Source organism: Schistocerca americana, chromosome 1 (genome assembly GCF_021461395.2).
Source record: "Schistocerca americana isolate TAMUIC-IGC-003095 chromosome 1, iqSchAmer2.1, whole genome shotgun sequence".
Classification (NCBI taxonomy): domain Eukaryota; kingdom Metazoa; phylum Arthropoda; class Insecta; order Orthoptera; family Acrididae; genus Schistocerca; species Schistocerca americana.
This window is the reverse complement of record NC_060119.1, coordinates 189,082,434-189,098,511: the sequence shown is the minus strand read 5'-3', so window position 1 is coordinate 189,098,511 and position 16,078 is coordinate 189,082,434. Positions and strand designations below refer to the sequence as shown.

Here is a 16,078-nt window from a genome sequence, read left to right as displayed (position 1 = left end):
AGCCTTCAGATCACGGATAGCCTGGGCTTCAGCAGTGGTGATGTTGGGAGTAGGATTGGTTTTTTAAAAAGGATTGAGAGGCAAGGCTGGAAGTCAGAAATTCCTGGAAGGTTAGGAGAGGGTGATTTTGAGGAAGAGGAGGTGGGTCCCGCTGTGACGGAGGACGGAACTGTTCCAGGCATGGTTCAATTTGGATAGTGTCTTGGGGAGTTGGATCCTTAGGAGTAGGATTAGGATCATTTTTCTTCGTGGCAAAGTGATATTTCCAGCAGAGAGTACGGGTGTAGGACAGTAAATCTTTGACGAGGGCTGTTTGGTTAAATCTGGGAGTGGGGCTGAAGGTGAGGCCTTTGGATAGGACAGAGGTTTCGGATTGGGAGAGAGGTTTGGAGGAAAGGTTAACTACTGAATTGGGGTGTTGTGGTTCCAGATTGCGTTGATTGGAATTTTGAGGTTTTGGAGGGAGTGGAGCTGGAAGTGGGAGATTGAGTAGATGGGAGAGAGTGGGTTTGTGTGCAATGAGAGGAGGTTGAGGTTTGCTGGAAAGGTTGTGAAGGGTGAGTGAGTTGCCTTTCCGGAGGTGGGAAACCAGGAGATTGGATAGTTTTTTAAGGTGGAGGGTGGCATGCTGCTCTAATTTGCGGTTGGCCTGTAGGAGGATGCTCTGAACAACAGGTGTGGATGTGGGAGAGGAAAGATTGAGGATTTTTATAAAGGATAGGAGTTGATGGGCGTGTTGATTGGCTGAGTGGATGTGTAGGTGAAGGATTAGGTGGGTGAGGGCAATGGATTGTTTGGTTTGGAACTGGTATAGGGACTGATGGAAAGAAGGGTTGCAGCCAGAGATGGGAACTTTAAGTGTGAGGCCTTTGGGGGTGATGCCAAATGTCAGACAAGCCTGAGAAAATAAAATATGGGAGTGTAATCTGGCTAGGGCGAAGGCATGTTTGCGGAGGGAATGTAAATAAAACTTAATGGGGTCGTTGTGAAGGTGTTGTGAGGGTGACATGGTACTAGAAGGTGGAAAGTGGAACACGAGGCTGAAATGAAAATGAGAATAAATATGAAAAAATATATGGGGAGAGATAAAGGTAAAATTAGAAAGCAAATGGAGATCTGGTGTGAAAAAAGGCGAAAAAGGGTTGGTTAGGGCTGGGCTATGTTGATCCTGTGGTGAACTTGTGTAGGTAGATAATGATGTGCATAAAGGTTAGGTGGTTGTGTTGCCGCCAAAACACGTTAAAGGGTGGAGAAATTCGGGAAAATTTCGAAAAAACTACGTGAGGATGTATTAAAAGGAGTGGTTTGGTGGTGGCAGATTATGGAAATGAAGCTAACAATTGTTTGATGAAGAAATAATGACGTTAAAACCTGTGGGAAGCGGCTAAAAATGATCGGTGATGTGAGAAAAACGGAAATGGAAATAAAGCAAAAGTTATTAAAACTGCCGAAAGGGTTGTTTAATAGCTGAAAGGAACTGTTTGTGGACTGGAAACGGTGGATTTTATAGCAGCAAAGCGGAAAAAAAAAAAAATTTTTTTTTTTTTTTTTTTTTTTTTTTTTTTTTTTTTTTTTTTTTTTTTTGTTATGGTTTGGAAGTGATTTGCGTATTATTACGTATTATTGAGTGTATATCGACGGGATAAAATTGTATACTGGATTACGGTAAAAAAGGAGAAGGTGAATAGAAAGTGAAACTGCTGGCAAAAACAGAAGGAGGAAATAAGACGACAGAAAAGACTTCGAAATGTAACAGTGACAATAACAATAACGATAACAATAACAAACGTGATTGTTGGCTTCAAATTAATGATATGAATATAATAGAGGGAAACATTCCATGTGGGAAAAATATATCTAAAAAGAAAGATGATGAAACTTACCAAACAAAAGCGCTGGCAGGTCGATAGACACACAAACAAACACAAACATACACACAAAATTCTAGCTTTCGCAACCAATGGTTGCCTCGTCAGGAAAGAGGGAAGGAGAAGGAAAGACAAAAGGATATGGGTTTTAAGGGAGAGGGTAAGGAGTCATTCCAATCCCGGGAGCGGAAAGACTTACCTTAGGGGGAAAAAAGGACAGGTATACACTCGCACACACACACATATCCATCCACACATACACAGACACAAGCAGACATTTGTAAAGGCAAAGAGTTTGGGCATTTTTTGGGCAGAGATGTCAGTCGGGGCGGATGTACAGAGGCAAAGATGAAGTTGAAAGACAGGTGAGGTATGAGCGGCGGCAAATTGAAATTAGAAATTAGCGGAGATTGAGGCCTGGCGGATAGCGAGAAGAAAGGATATGCTGAAGGGCAAGTTCCCATCTCCGGAGTTCTGACAGGTTGGTGTTAGTGGGAAGTATCCAGATAACCCGGACGGTGTAACACTGTGCCAAGATGTGCTGGCCGTGCACCAAGGCATGTTTAGCCACAGGGTGATCCTCATTACCAACAAACACTGTCTGCCTGTGTCCATTCATGCGAATGGACAGTTTGTTGCTGGTCATTCCCACATAGAACGCTTCACAGTGTAGGCAGGTCAGTTGGTAAATCACGTGGGTGCTTTCACACGTGGCTCTGCCTTTGATCGTGTACACCTTCCGGGTTACAGGACTGGAATAGGTGGTGGTGGGAGGGTGCATGGGACAGGTTTTGCACCGGGGGCGGTTACAGGGGTAGGAGCCAGTGGGTAGGGAAGGTGGTTTGGGGATTTCATAGGGATGAACTAAGAGGTTGCGAAGGTTAGGTGGACGGCGGAAAGACACTCTTGGTGGAGTGGGGAGGATTTCATGAAGGATGGATCTCATTTCAGGGCAGGATTTGAGGAAGTCGTATCCCTGCTGGAGAGCCACATTCAGAATCTGATCCAGTCCCGGAAAGTATCCTGTCACAAGTGGGGCACTTTTGGGGTTCTTCTGTGGAAGGTTCCGGGTTTGAGGAGATGAGGATGTGGCTCTGGTTATTTGCTTCTGTACCAGGTCGGGAGGGTAGTTACGGGATGCAAAAGCTGTTTTCAGGTTGTTGGTGTAATGGTTCAAGGATTCCGGACTGGAGCAGATTCGTTTGCCACGAAGACCTAGGCTGTAGGGAAGGGACCGTTTGATGTGGAATGGGTGGCAGCTGTCATAATGGAGGTACTGTTGCTTGTTGGTGGGTTTAATGTGGACGGACGTGTGAAGCTGGCCATTGGACAGGTGGAGGTCAACGTCAAGGAAAGTGGCATGGGATTTAGAGTAGGACCAGGTGAATCTGATGGAACCAAAGGAGTTGAGGTTGGAGAGGAAATTCTGGAGTTCTTCTTCACTGTGAGTCCAGATCACGAAAATGTCATCAATAAATCTGTACCAAACTTCGGGTTGGCAGGCCTGGGTAACCAGGAAGGCTTCCTCTAAGCGACCCATGAATAGGTTGGCATACGAGGGGGCCATCCTGGTACCCATGGCTGTTCCCTTTAATTGTTGGTATGTCTGGCCTTCAAAAGTGAAGAAGTTGTGGGTCAGGATGAAGCTGGCTAAGGTAATGAGGAAAGAGGTTTTAGGTAGGGCGGCAGGTGATCGGCGTGAAAGGAAGTGCTCCATCGCAGCGAGGCCCTGGACATGCGGAATATTTGTGTATAAGGAAGTGGCATCAATGGTTACAAGGATGGTTTCCGGGGGTAACAGACTGGGTAGGGATTCCAGGCGTTTGAGAAAGTGGTTGGTGTCTTTGATGAAGGATGGGAGACTGCATGTAATGGGTTGAAGGTGTTGATCTACGTAGGCAGAGATGCGTTCGGTGGGGGCTTGGTAACCCGCTACAATGGGACGGCCGGGATGATTGGGTTTGTGAATTTTGGGAAGAAGGTAGAAGGTAGGGGTGCGGGGTGTTGGTGGGGTCAGGAGGTTGATGGAGTCGGGTGAAAGGTTTTGTAGGGGGCCTAAGGTTCTGAGGATTCCTTGAAGCTCCGCCTGGACATCAGGAATGGGATTGCCTTGGCAAACTTTGTAAGTAGTGTTGTCTGAAAGCTGACGCAGTCCCTCAGCCACATACTCCCGACGATCAAGTACCACAGTTGTGGAACCCTTGTCCGCCGGAAGAATGACGATGGATCGGTCAGCCTTCAGATCACGGATAGCCTGGGCTTCAGCAGTGGTGATGTTGGGAGTAATGAGGAAAGAGGTTACATTTCGAAGTCTTTTCTGTCGTCTTATTTCCTCCTTCTGTTTTTGCCAGCAGTTTCACTTTCTATTCACCTTCTCCTTTTTTACCGTAATCCAGTATACAATTTTATCCCGTCGATATACACTCAATAATACGTAATAATACGCAAATCACTTCCAAACCATAACAAAAAAAAAAAAAAAAAAAAAAAAAAAAAAAATTTTTTTTTTTTTTTTCCGCTTTGCTGCTATAAAATCCACCGTTTCCAGTCCACAAACAGTTCCTTTCAGCTATTAAACAACCCTTTCGGCAGTTTTAATAACTTTTGCTTTATTTCCATTTCCGTTTTTCTCACATCACCGATCATTTTTAGCCGCTTCCCACAGGTTTTAACGTCATTATTTCTTCATCAAACAATTGTTAGCTTCATTTCCATAATCTGCCACCACCAAACCACTCCTTTTAATACATCCTCACGTAGTTTTTTCGAAATTTTCCCGAATTTCTCCACCCTTTAACGTGTTTTGGCGGCAACACAACCACCTAACCTTTATGCACATCATTATCTACCTACACAAGTTCACCACAGGATCAACATAGCCCAGCCCTAACCAACCCTTTTTCGCCTTTTTTCACACCAGATCTCCATTTGCTTTCTAATTTTACCTTTATCTCTCCCCATATATTTTTTCATATTTATTCTCATTTTCATTTCAGCCTCGTGTTCCACTTTCCACCTTCTAGTACCATGTCACCCTCACAACACCTTCACAACGACCCCATTAAGTTTTATTTACATTCCCTCCGCAAACATGCCTTCGCCCTAGCCAGATTACACTCCCATATTTTATTTTCTCAGGCTTGTCTGACATTTGGCATCACCCCCAAAGGCCTCACACTTAAAGTTCCCATCTCTGGCTGCAACCCTTCTTTCCATCAGTCCCTATACCAGTTCCAAACCAAACAATCCATTGCCCTCACCCACCTAATCCTTCACCTACACATCCACTCAGCCAATCAACACGCCCATCAACTCCAATCCTTTATAAAAATCCTCAATCTTTCCTCTCCCACATCCACACCTGTTGTTCAGAGCATCCTCCTACAGGCCAACCGCAAATTAGAGCAGCATGCCACCCTCCACCTTAAAAAACTATCCAATCTCCTGGTTTCCCACCTCCGGAAAGGCAACTCACTCACCCTTCACAACCTTTCCAGCAAACCTCAACCTCCTCTCATTGCACACAAACCCAGTCTCTCCCATCTACTCAATCTCCCACTTCCAGCTCCACTCCCTCCAAAACCTCAAAATTCCAATCAACGCAATCTGGAACCACAACACCCCAATTCAGTAGTTAACCTTTCCTCCAAACCTCTCTCCCAATCCGAAACCTCTGTCCTATCCAAAGGCCTCACCTTCAGCCCCACTCCCAGATTTAACCAAACAGCCCTCGTCAAAGATTTACTGTCCTACACCCGTACTCTCTGCTGGAAATATCACTTTGCCACGAAGAAAAATGATCCTAATCCTACTCCTAAGGATCCAACTCCCCAAGACACTATCCAAATTGAACCATGCCTGGAACAGTTCCGTCCTCCGTCACAGCGGGACCCACCTCCTCTTCCTCAAAATCACCCTCTCCTAACCTTCCAGGAATTTCTGACTTCCAGCCTTGCCTCTCAATCCTTTTTAAAAAACCTAATCCTACTCCCAACATCACCACTGCTGAAGCCCAGGCTATCCGTGATCTGAAGGCTGACCGATCCATCGTCATTCTTCCGGCGGACAAGGGTTCCACAACTGTGGTACTTGATCGTCGGGAGTATGTGGCTGAGGGACTGCGTCAGCTTTCAGACAACACTACTTACAAAGTTTGCCAAGGCAATCCCATTCCTGATGTCCAGGCGGAGCTTCAAGGAATCCTCAGAACCTTAGGCCCCCTACAAAACCTTTCACCCGACTCCATCAACCTCCTGACCCCACCAACACCCCGCACCCCTACCTTCTACCTTCTTCCCAAAATTCACAAACCCAATCATCCCGGCCGTCCCATTGTAGCGGGTTACCAAGCCCCCACCGAACGCATCTCTGCCTACGTAGATCAACACCTTCAACCCATTACATGCAGTCTCCCATCCTTCATCAAAGACACCAACCACTTTCTCAAACGCCTGGAATCCCTACCCAGTCTGTTACCCCCGGAAACCATCCTTGTAACCATTGATGCCACTTCCTTATACACAAATATTCCGCATGTCCAGGGCCTCGCTGCGATGGAGCACTTCCTTTCACGCCGATCACCTGCCGCCCTACCTAAAACCTCTTTCCTCATTACCTTAGCCAGCTTCATCCTGACCCACAACTTCTTCACTTTTGAAGGCCAGACATACCAACAATTAAAGGGAACAGCCATGGGTACCAGGATGGCCCCCTCGTATGCCAACCTATTCATGGGTCGCTTAGAGGAAGCCTTCCTGGTTACCCAGGCCTGCCAACCCGAAGTTTGGTACAGATTTATTGATGACATTTTCGTGATCTGGACTCACAGTGAAGAAGAACTCCAGAATTTCCTCTCCAACCTCAACTCCTTTGGTTCCATCAGATTCACCTGGTCCTACTCTAAATCCCATGCCACTTTCCTTGACGTTGACCTCCACCTGTCCAATGGCCAGCTTCACACGTCCGTCCACATTAAACCCACCAACAAGCAACAGTACCTCCATTATGACAGCTGCCACCCATTCCACATCAAACGGTCCCTTCCCTACAGCCTAGGTCTTCGTGGCAAACGAATCTGCTCCAGTCCGGAATCCTTGAACCATTACACCAACAACCTGAAAACAGCTTTTGCATCCCGTAACTACCCTCCCGACCTGGTACAGAAGCAAATAACCAGAGCCACATCCTCATCTCCTCAAACCCGGAACCTTCCACAGAAGAACCCCAAAAGTGCCCCACTTGTGACAGGATACTTTCCGGGACTGGATCAGATTCTGAATGTGGCTCTCCAGCAGGGATACGACTTCCTCAAATCCTGCCCTGAAATGAGATCCATCCTTCATGAAATCCTCCCCACTCCACCAAGAGTGTCTTTCCGCCGTCCACCTAACCTTCGCAACCTCTTAGTTCATCCCTATGAAATCCCCAAACCACCTTCCCTACCCACTGGCTCCTACCCCTGTAACCGCCCCCGGTGCAAAACCTGTCCCATGCACCCTCCCACCACCACCTATTCCAGTCCTGTAACCCGGAAGGTGTACACGATCAAAGGCAGAGCCACGTGTGAAAGCACCCACGTGATTTACCAACTGACCTGCCTACACTGTGAAGCGTTCTATGTGGGAATGACCAGCAACAAACTGTCCATTCGCATGAATGGACACAGGCAGACAGTGTTTGTTGGTAATGAGGATCACCCTGTGGCTAAACATGCCTTGGTGCACGGCCAGCACATCTTGGCACAGTGTTACACCGTCCGGGTTATCTGGATACTTCCCACTAACACCAACCTGTCAGAACTCCGGAGATGGGAACTTGCCCTTCAGCATATCCTTTCTTCTCGCTATCCGCCAGGCCTCAATCTCCGCTAATTTCTAATTTCAATTTGCCGCCGCTCATACCTCACCTGTCTTTCAACTTCATCTTTGCCTCTGTACATCCGCCCCGACTGACATCTCTGCCCAAAAAATGCCCAAACTCTTTGCCTTTACAAATGTCTGCTTGTGTCTGTGTATGTGTGGATGGATATGTGTGTGTGTGCGAGTGTATACCTGTCCTTTTTTCCCCCTAAGGTAAGTCTTTCCGCTCCCGGGATTGGAATGACTCCTTACCCTCTCCCTTAAAACCCATATCCTTTTGTCTTTCCTTCTCCTTCCCTCTTTCCTGACGAGGCAACCATTGGTTGCGAAAGCTAGAATTTTGTGTGTATGTTTGTGTTTGTTTGTGTGTCTATCGACCTGCCAGCGCTTTTGTTTGGTAAGTTTCATCATCTTTCTTTTTAGATATATTTTTCCCACATGGAATGTTTCCCTCTATTATATATATATATATATATATATATATATATATATATATATATATATATATATATAGACTGATGCTTTTAGATGTAAGAATGGAAATATTTCTGTGATTATCCTCCTTTAACACTATATGTTTACATATCTGTAATCATTATTTTCATGTTTATATGTTTACTGAACTCTTCTCTATTCACTGCATACCTTGTATCACCAGACAGCAAGTCCTCCGACGATGAAAAGTTGGTTGGAATTGGAATATCTTTTTGAAATGATGTGGTGACACTGGATGTTTCAAGATTGAAAATGAAGAACTTTATCTCCTGTTGGAAGGTATTTTTCCCTTAATAGTGAGTTAGGAGACCATTCGCATCCTTTCTTATTCTATCTTATTCTTCTGTTCTGTGTTTTTATTTTACATGTTCCCACTCCTTATTTGATTCTAGCATTTTTCATGAGGCACTCAGAGCATCCTTCAAGATTTTAGTAGCAAACTCTGTTGTTTGATCCTTGGTGCACACTCCTTATTTATCATTCTGGCCAACTCTGATCAGAATTTCAGATGTCATTAAAACCAAAAGAAAATCAAAAGATGAATATGTATTCTAGCACCATTCATAAAAACAAATTGTCAAAATCTATATAATTAGAGTGCTTTAGTGTTAATTAAAACATATTTCATCTTTTGATGAGTGTAGCCATATTTAGTGGACTTTATTAACATATGGATTAAATTCCTGGCTTTTACCTGTGATTGTACAGCTCCTTTGAGAATTTTGCCTATATTTTGTCTGATGACTGAAATAGATTTTGTTATTTCCATTCATCTCTTGCTTTCTAAGCTTACTAAGCAATATTTAAAAATCTGACATGTAGAATTTCTGCTTGCTGCCATGATTTTACTGCTATTTTCATATATATATTTTTACATGATGTAGTCTTTAATTGGGTCCTAAACATTGATTTGCTCATTTTTTAAATTGTGGCAATGTTAAATAAGTGATGATGTAAAAGGAAACTGAAATATCCCACTGCCATCACAAGTATTACTCTATATATATACTAAGATTTACATTTAATATTCAGAAGAATATGTCAGATTTAACTTCATAGGCTTCCAAGGTCAGTGTCATTTTGAATAAAATAATTTTGAGTATTAGGCCACATCATTATAAAGCACTAAAGCAAATAAACTGCTGACATTTTGACTCACCTGCTGTTGGCCTTTTCAGGGCAGTTAGGTCACTTAGCCACCATGAAGAGAAGCGCAGCAAGTGAGTGAAAGCATTGGAAATTTAGTGTCTAGTGTTTTATGATGCAGCCTAACACCCAAAATTATTTTCTTCAAAATATATTATGTAATTCAACAGAAGAAACACTGAGCAACTAAATATGCATATTTTTCTTCTAAATGGAAACTCCAGCCCTCAGCCAATGCAGCTGCCCATCTTTCCTCACTCCTCACCTGTCTTGCTCCTTTTTACCCCACCTCCCTGCCCCATAACTTTCTGACACTGTGCCTGTTGACAGTCTATTCCCAGCATTCTCCACCAGACAGCATTCCTCTACCCCCCCACCCATACATTACTAACCCTTCCCCTTCCTTGCCCCCTCCAGATTGCTGCTTATGTCCCATGTGATAGTTGCACTCTGGCCTCAGATGCTTGACTTTGTGATCATGTGTGCATGAGGTGTGCTTGCTTGTATTTGTGAATGGTGTGTGTCTCCTTTTAGGCTATGGCTAAAAGCTTTATGTAAGTGTCTCTTAATTGTGCCCTGCTGCACCTTCACATTTCTTGTCAATGAACTGTCTGCCTTCAGAAGTTGCTAGGGAATGGATAATTATTTTATGCTTGGTTACTTTAAAAGTTATTACAAAATAAATAAAGGTTATTGTTCAATACCAAGCTAATTTGTCACAAAAATGAGGAAATAAGAGATATGAACTCTTTTTGACCTGCAGTGGAAACCAGCGATCTTTGTAAAGTATTAAATTATAGAAATCATTGTCATTGTCACATATTAGTTTTTTAAATTTCATGAAAAGTTCTGATTTGCAACCGTTGTCAGATCCAATGAGTACAGCAACAAGTAGGTGCCTACATGCCTGCTTCTCACTGCTGTACATCTTGGATCTGATGATAGCTGCAGAGCAAAACCAGTCATGAATTTTAATAAACTAATATGTGACAAACATTTTCACTTTTATGTTTTAATAAGGAAGGAAATTGGTCTTGTTTTGAGGAACTGTCATGCTAGTCTGGTCAACTGACTTGGAGAAATTGTGGACAAATTAAATTAGGATGGAATGTGGACTCCACTTGTGATACAGTTTTGTTGGATTCACTACTCTTTAACACTTGTGATACATGTCTTACTTGTTGTTGGTGTTGCACTTGGTTTTATGGATCTTGTAGTTCCCGACCTTGATGTTCTGAAATGGTGCTCGAGAAACTGATACTATGAAAGATGATTACAAATGAAGTTGACTGGACAATAGTTAAACTTCAAAGTGACTTTTTCCACTTTATTGGCACTATAGTGTTATTGATGGCCCGTTCCAGGTTACAGATCAGTTTCTAGAGACAAAGAGATGCACACCTCTACTTTATTCCTTTGGTAGAGGACCTATCCACTCTTTATTCAGGCACAATATTTGTTGACTCTCATAGTGGCACAGTGTATAGTAATAAAAATATGAAAGCAACAGTGCACACAGGATAACTTGCTGTACAGTCAACAAAATTAATTACACATTCCAGCAAATAACAGTGGTTGAACATTAATGCTTTGAAGATTCTTTTATTTCATAAGCTAGTTTTAGACAATTTAAAATATTTTTGTGGAAACTTGGGAATGTCTGCTTTGTAATGAGTGGTAACAAAAGTGCTTCTGCTGCCCGTTGGCTTAAAGTGTTTTTCCATTAGATGATATTATTGTAACTTTAACTATCCATAACTTTTCATTACTCAGGCTTCCATTAAAACAAGTTGCCTCAATATAATCAGGATGGTAAGTGTAAACAATTTAACTATAAATTTAAATAAAATTGTACATAAATAAGTTGACACATTCCTGTACATATTACATATTAGGGGAAGGTCGGATAAAGTGGCAACTCTAAGTGAAAATGACTTTTCATGAAACCATAGGTATTAACTGAGGCTTGTGGAATATACATCTCGAATCTACATGCTGTGAGGTACCACACCAAATATTTACAGCTAAGTTAAAAGTATATTTTATAGGGTATATAAACACTTTCTGAATGCTTACATATTGGCCACTTTTCCCTACCCAAGGGGTAAAGTGGCCAGACCTTTGCCATCATTTCCAAATATATTGTTTAGTTTTAAGAAATGAGTAGGCTTATAGTTTTTATTTCACCATTGATTATTATTAGGAGAACAATAATATAAATAAAAAGAAACATATTGCAATACATTGTTGGCACAAAAAGGTCAGCACCTCCTACTGATACAAATATAAAACTAAACGACTGATTTTGGTTACTATTTCATTCTAATTCATTCACAATCTGTTTGCTCAGAAACAATATTAAGTCATATACAAAATTCGCTTGTAAAGTTAATATCGTCCTCTTCCCATCCAGCGCACAAGTCATGAGCCCAGAGTTTACAGCTCCAACATCTTATCCTCCCAGTCTTTGCCTAGTATTTCAAACTCTTTGCTGAATGTGTGTGCTCTGTCAACTGGAATGCCAATCACTGCAGATAATTCCATAACACTTCATTTCTATTTCAAAATATATAATTAAGGATTTCTTGCTCCTGTTCTTCACTGAACACTGCCCTTAAGACACCAACAACCTTTTTGCTGATACCTGCACCTCTATTTTTCCATTCAACTCCTCATTTTAGCATATTACCTGGAACATTGAATTGTTTTTCTGCTGATGAAAAAGACATGTTATCATTCTTTACTGCTTCAATTACCTTTTGCATTGCAGCAGGATCCCACATATGTTGCTCTGTTTTCTGGATGTATTTTCTTGGCATCTTGAAGCTCTTGCAAACCATTGCAGAAGAGCTGTATAACGGATATTAGTTTTGTGTATGAAACGATTTCTAATGTTTTAATTTCAATTGTTATACAATGCATATAATATGGAAGTAGCTAATTCTCATTTGGACAAACAGATTGAAAATGAATTGTCAGGAATAGTGGCCATCTGTCGGAAAAAGTGCCCACCTCGGCCACTTTTCCCGGCATGTAGTGTGGCCAGTTTTCCCAATCATGTCTGTTTCAGTGGCTCACAAGCGAAGCAATAAAATAGAAGGAAATGACGGTGACTTATATTTGCAAGTCAAAAGGCATTGTGTGAACTGTGATATTGAAAAAAACTTATTGCTCTACATAAAAGTGAAGCAGCTAAAGCAGTATGAGTGACTTACCTTATGTCAAACAACTGTAAAACTAAATGTTTTCACAGAAAGATAACAGGGAAAGTTTCCTTTGTCAATGGCACTGACAACAGTAATAGTGTTGATGACAGCTAATTTGGCCACTTCTCAGTACGAAGCAGCACTGTTGAAGACATTAAATAAGCAGTGGCCACTTTTCCCATCCTGGCCAAAGAACCCTTCTTTCCCTTACATATTATGTGTGCAGCCACATGAGTGTAGAGTGAAAAAGTGAAAAAAATAATTATTCATAGCAGTAGAAAATGTAACAGACAAAGTAGTTTCCAACTTGCTATGTCTCATACTCGAAGATCAGTTGCAAGCACTTAAACAAAAGCTGATTAAGTCCTTCAGGTTGAAAGATTTTGGGCTATTAAACCTGAATTTTCATATATTTAAAGTTGGTTCTGAGACAATATGACACACGCAGCTACAACACAAAGTTGCTTATACTTTCTGTCTCTTTTCATAGCAATAATTTTATGTGTATTTACTTTATCAGTTGTTGTCATGTTATTCAAGATTTTGCTTTTGGTTCCCTTTCTAGAAATTATTTAAAATGTTGGTAGTACTGTACTGAATGTCATAAAACACGTTTTATTCTCAGTAAGGTAATAAGTGTTGTGGAGGGTAGTGTCCATAAGTTAACTCCACCAAGCATAAGTGGTTCCAAGCACAGGTGGTTCTTAGAAATATGGTTTAACAATTTGATAATTGATTGTGCATATGAATAGTATGCACATTAATATCAATTTCACTGAGAAAGGAAAGTAAAAATTTTAGATGTGAATGGAAATCAGATGGATAGTTCAGGACTCTGTTCACCAAAAGCCAACACATACCAATCTATATCTCAGTGTGTAAGCTGACAAACATGCTGACAGAATGAGCTCAAACTTTTTCTGACAAGGACCACCAGGATTCTGAGATCAGATACCTGAAAAGGGTGTTCGAGAAGAATGTATGCAGTGCACAATATACTGCATTAGCCAGCTCTAAGAAATGAAAACATGGATATAATTATCACAAAATAATCACCCTATAGTATTCTTTCCATCCTTTGTAATACAGCAAATAAAATAGGTAGAGTCCTGGGCAAAAAAGGTATTCAGTTCATTTTCCAGCCACCCAAGAAAATAAAATGCTTCTGGTGTTGGTGTTTCGTTACTTTATAAAATTCGTTGTGAATGTGGTGACGGTTACATATGTACAATTTCAGAATACTTCACAGAATACCAGCACCTCATGCAATATTGTGATTTTGACAAATCTTCTATTGCCAAACACAGCCTCACAAACATATGATTACATTTGATGAAACAGAAATTTTATCTGTTGCATCTGCATGTTGGGATTCTGACACGAAAAAGCTGTTGAGATGAAAATGTACAACTAATTTAATTTGGACATTGCGGTGACAGAGAAATAAGTTATGTTTTCTACCATCTAATGGAAATACTATTGCTACTAATGTTCCTCCTTAAGACATTGACATAATGTTCTGCAATTTGTGGTGCCTCCATGATATAATACACCCAACTGCATGCAAAAATACCACAAGGACTATTAGTATGTTAGTTAACAGCTGACAATGATGACAGAGATCTTTGTTGAAAGCTTAAATATGCAAACAAATTAGAGGTGACTATAAAACTGAGAAGTGTTTATTCAAGAACTTAAAACTTTTATTGTGAGCATGAACATATAGAGGAACTGTGGCTAGAATATAGAAGCAGATTGACATCTCACTTGATAAGCTTATATTTAGGAAAACAAATCATGTTGGGAGGGACCCATGTGGCATATGTCACTATAAAGAAACAACGAAAGAAACATTAACTGCTGCACAGAAGCACAATGTGTTAAGCTTTCAATGCCTACCAATGTAGCAGAATTTTATCTAAAGACCTCTCACAAAATGAAAATATATTCTGGACATATAAAAAGGCTGTCACTAGTATCAAAGACACCCAAGAATGACACAGGAAGTGGAATTGTGGGTAGTAAAGCAAAAACAGAACTGATGAGTACCATTTGCAAATGTTTCTTTACAAAGGGAGATCCAGGAGAACAGCCCCAGCTGAATTCTTGCACCATTGCAAAGATGAGTGATATAGCTATTAATGTCAGAAACATTGAAAGCAGCAAAAAATCATTAAAATTCAAAACCCCCAAGTCTTGATGGAATCCCTATCAGATCCTACTCACAATTTGTGTGAGAGTTAGCCCATCTTTTGACCATAATATACTGTAGATCCCATAAACACAAACCAGTACCCAATAGCTGAAAAAAATCACAGGTTACAGCCATCAGCAAGAAGGGTAGGAGAAACAATCCACATAACCATCTCCTGATTTTATTGACATCTATCTGTTGTAGAATCTTAGAATGTATTCTAAGCTCAAATATAATAATGTAGCTTGAACATAATGACCTTCCCAATACCAACTAGGATGTATTCTGGAAACATCCATCATGCAAAATTGAACTTGTGCTTTTCTCACATTACACACCAAAGCCATGGATCAAGACAGTCAGGTTTATGCAGTATTTCTTGATATCCAAAAAAGCACTTGACTCAGTACCACATCTTCACTTGTTGGCATAAATATGATCATATAGAGTACCAAAAAATTTGGGAATGGACTGAGGATTTCTTGGTAGGGAGGATGCAGCACGTTTGTTGTCAGGAAAATCAGACAGCTGTGGAAGTAACTTTAAGCGAGCCCCAGGAAAGTATGTTGCAACCTGTGCTGTTCATGTGTATGTCAGTGAGCTGGTAGACAATGTCAATAATAACCTTAGGCTTTTGCAGATGAAGTAGTTAACCACAGTGAAGAACTACTGCCAAAGCTGCACACATATTCAGTCAACTCTTGATAAGATTTCAAAGTGGTGCAAAGATTGGAAACTTGCTTCAAATGTTCTGATAATAAAATGACATGCTTCTCAAAAAAATAGTTCCTATGACTGTAATACAAATGACTCATAACTGAAATCAGTCAACTTATACATATTTGTGTTAATATGAAGTGGGAGTGATCTTGAAGGTTCAGTTGTATGTAAAGCAAATGTCAGACTTTGGTTCATCAGTAGTCTCTTGGCAAAATGGAATCAGTTGACAAAGGAGATTGCCTACAAAACACTCGCTCAACATAGAATATTGCTCAAGTGTATGGAACCCAAACCAGATAGTACTAATGAGGGACATTGAACGTATAGAAAGAAGGACACCATGAATGGTCAGTGGTTTCTTCAACCCAAGGGAGTGTGTCTCTGAACTGCTTAAAAACTTAAATATGTAGAGACTTGAAGATACATACCAACTATCCTGAAAAAGCCTAGTAACGAGTTTCAAGGACCAGTATTAAGTGAGGAATCTGGCAACATACTACAGCCCCAATGTGGTACCATGGGAAGTACCCTCTGCCATGCAGCTCAATGGTTTGCAGAGTATGGCTGTAGATTTAAATTATTACTAAATTA

The 16,078-nt window shown here is 41.1% G+C and overlaps 1 protein-coding gene across 2 annotated transcripts in view; it reads left to right on the top strand.

The window, feature by feature from the left end:
• The window catches only part of LOC124568236 (putative phospholipase B-like lamina ancestor), a 163,052-nt gene that overhangs the window by 122,093 nt on the left and 24,881 nt on the right, over nucleotides 1-16,078 (top strand). The window contains exon 1 of one of the 2 annotated variants that reach the window (XM_047131095.1): nucleotides 8,395-8,500. The exons of the other annotated variant lie outside the window; for it this stretch is intronic. The gene's annotated coding sequence lies outside the window, so the exon portion shown is untranslated. Of the gene's footprint in view, nucleotides 1-8,394; nucleotides 8,501-16,078 lie in introns of those variants that run through there. 2 annotated transcript variants of the gene reach the window in all.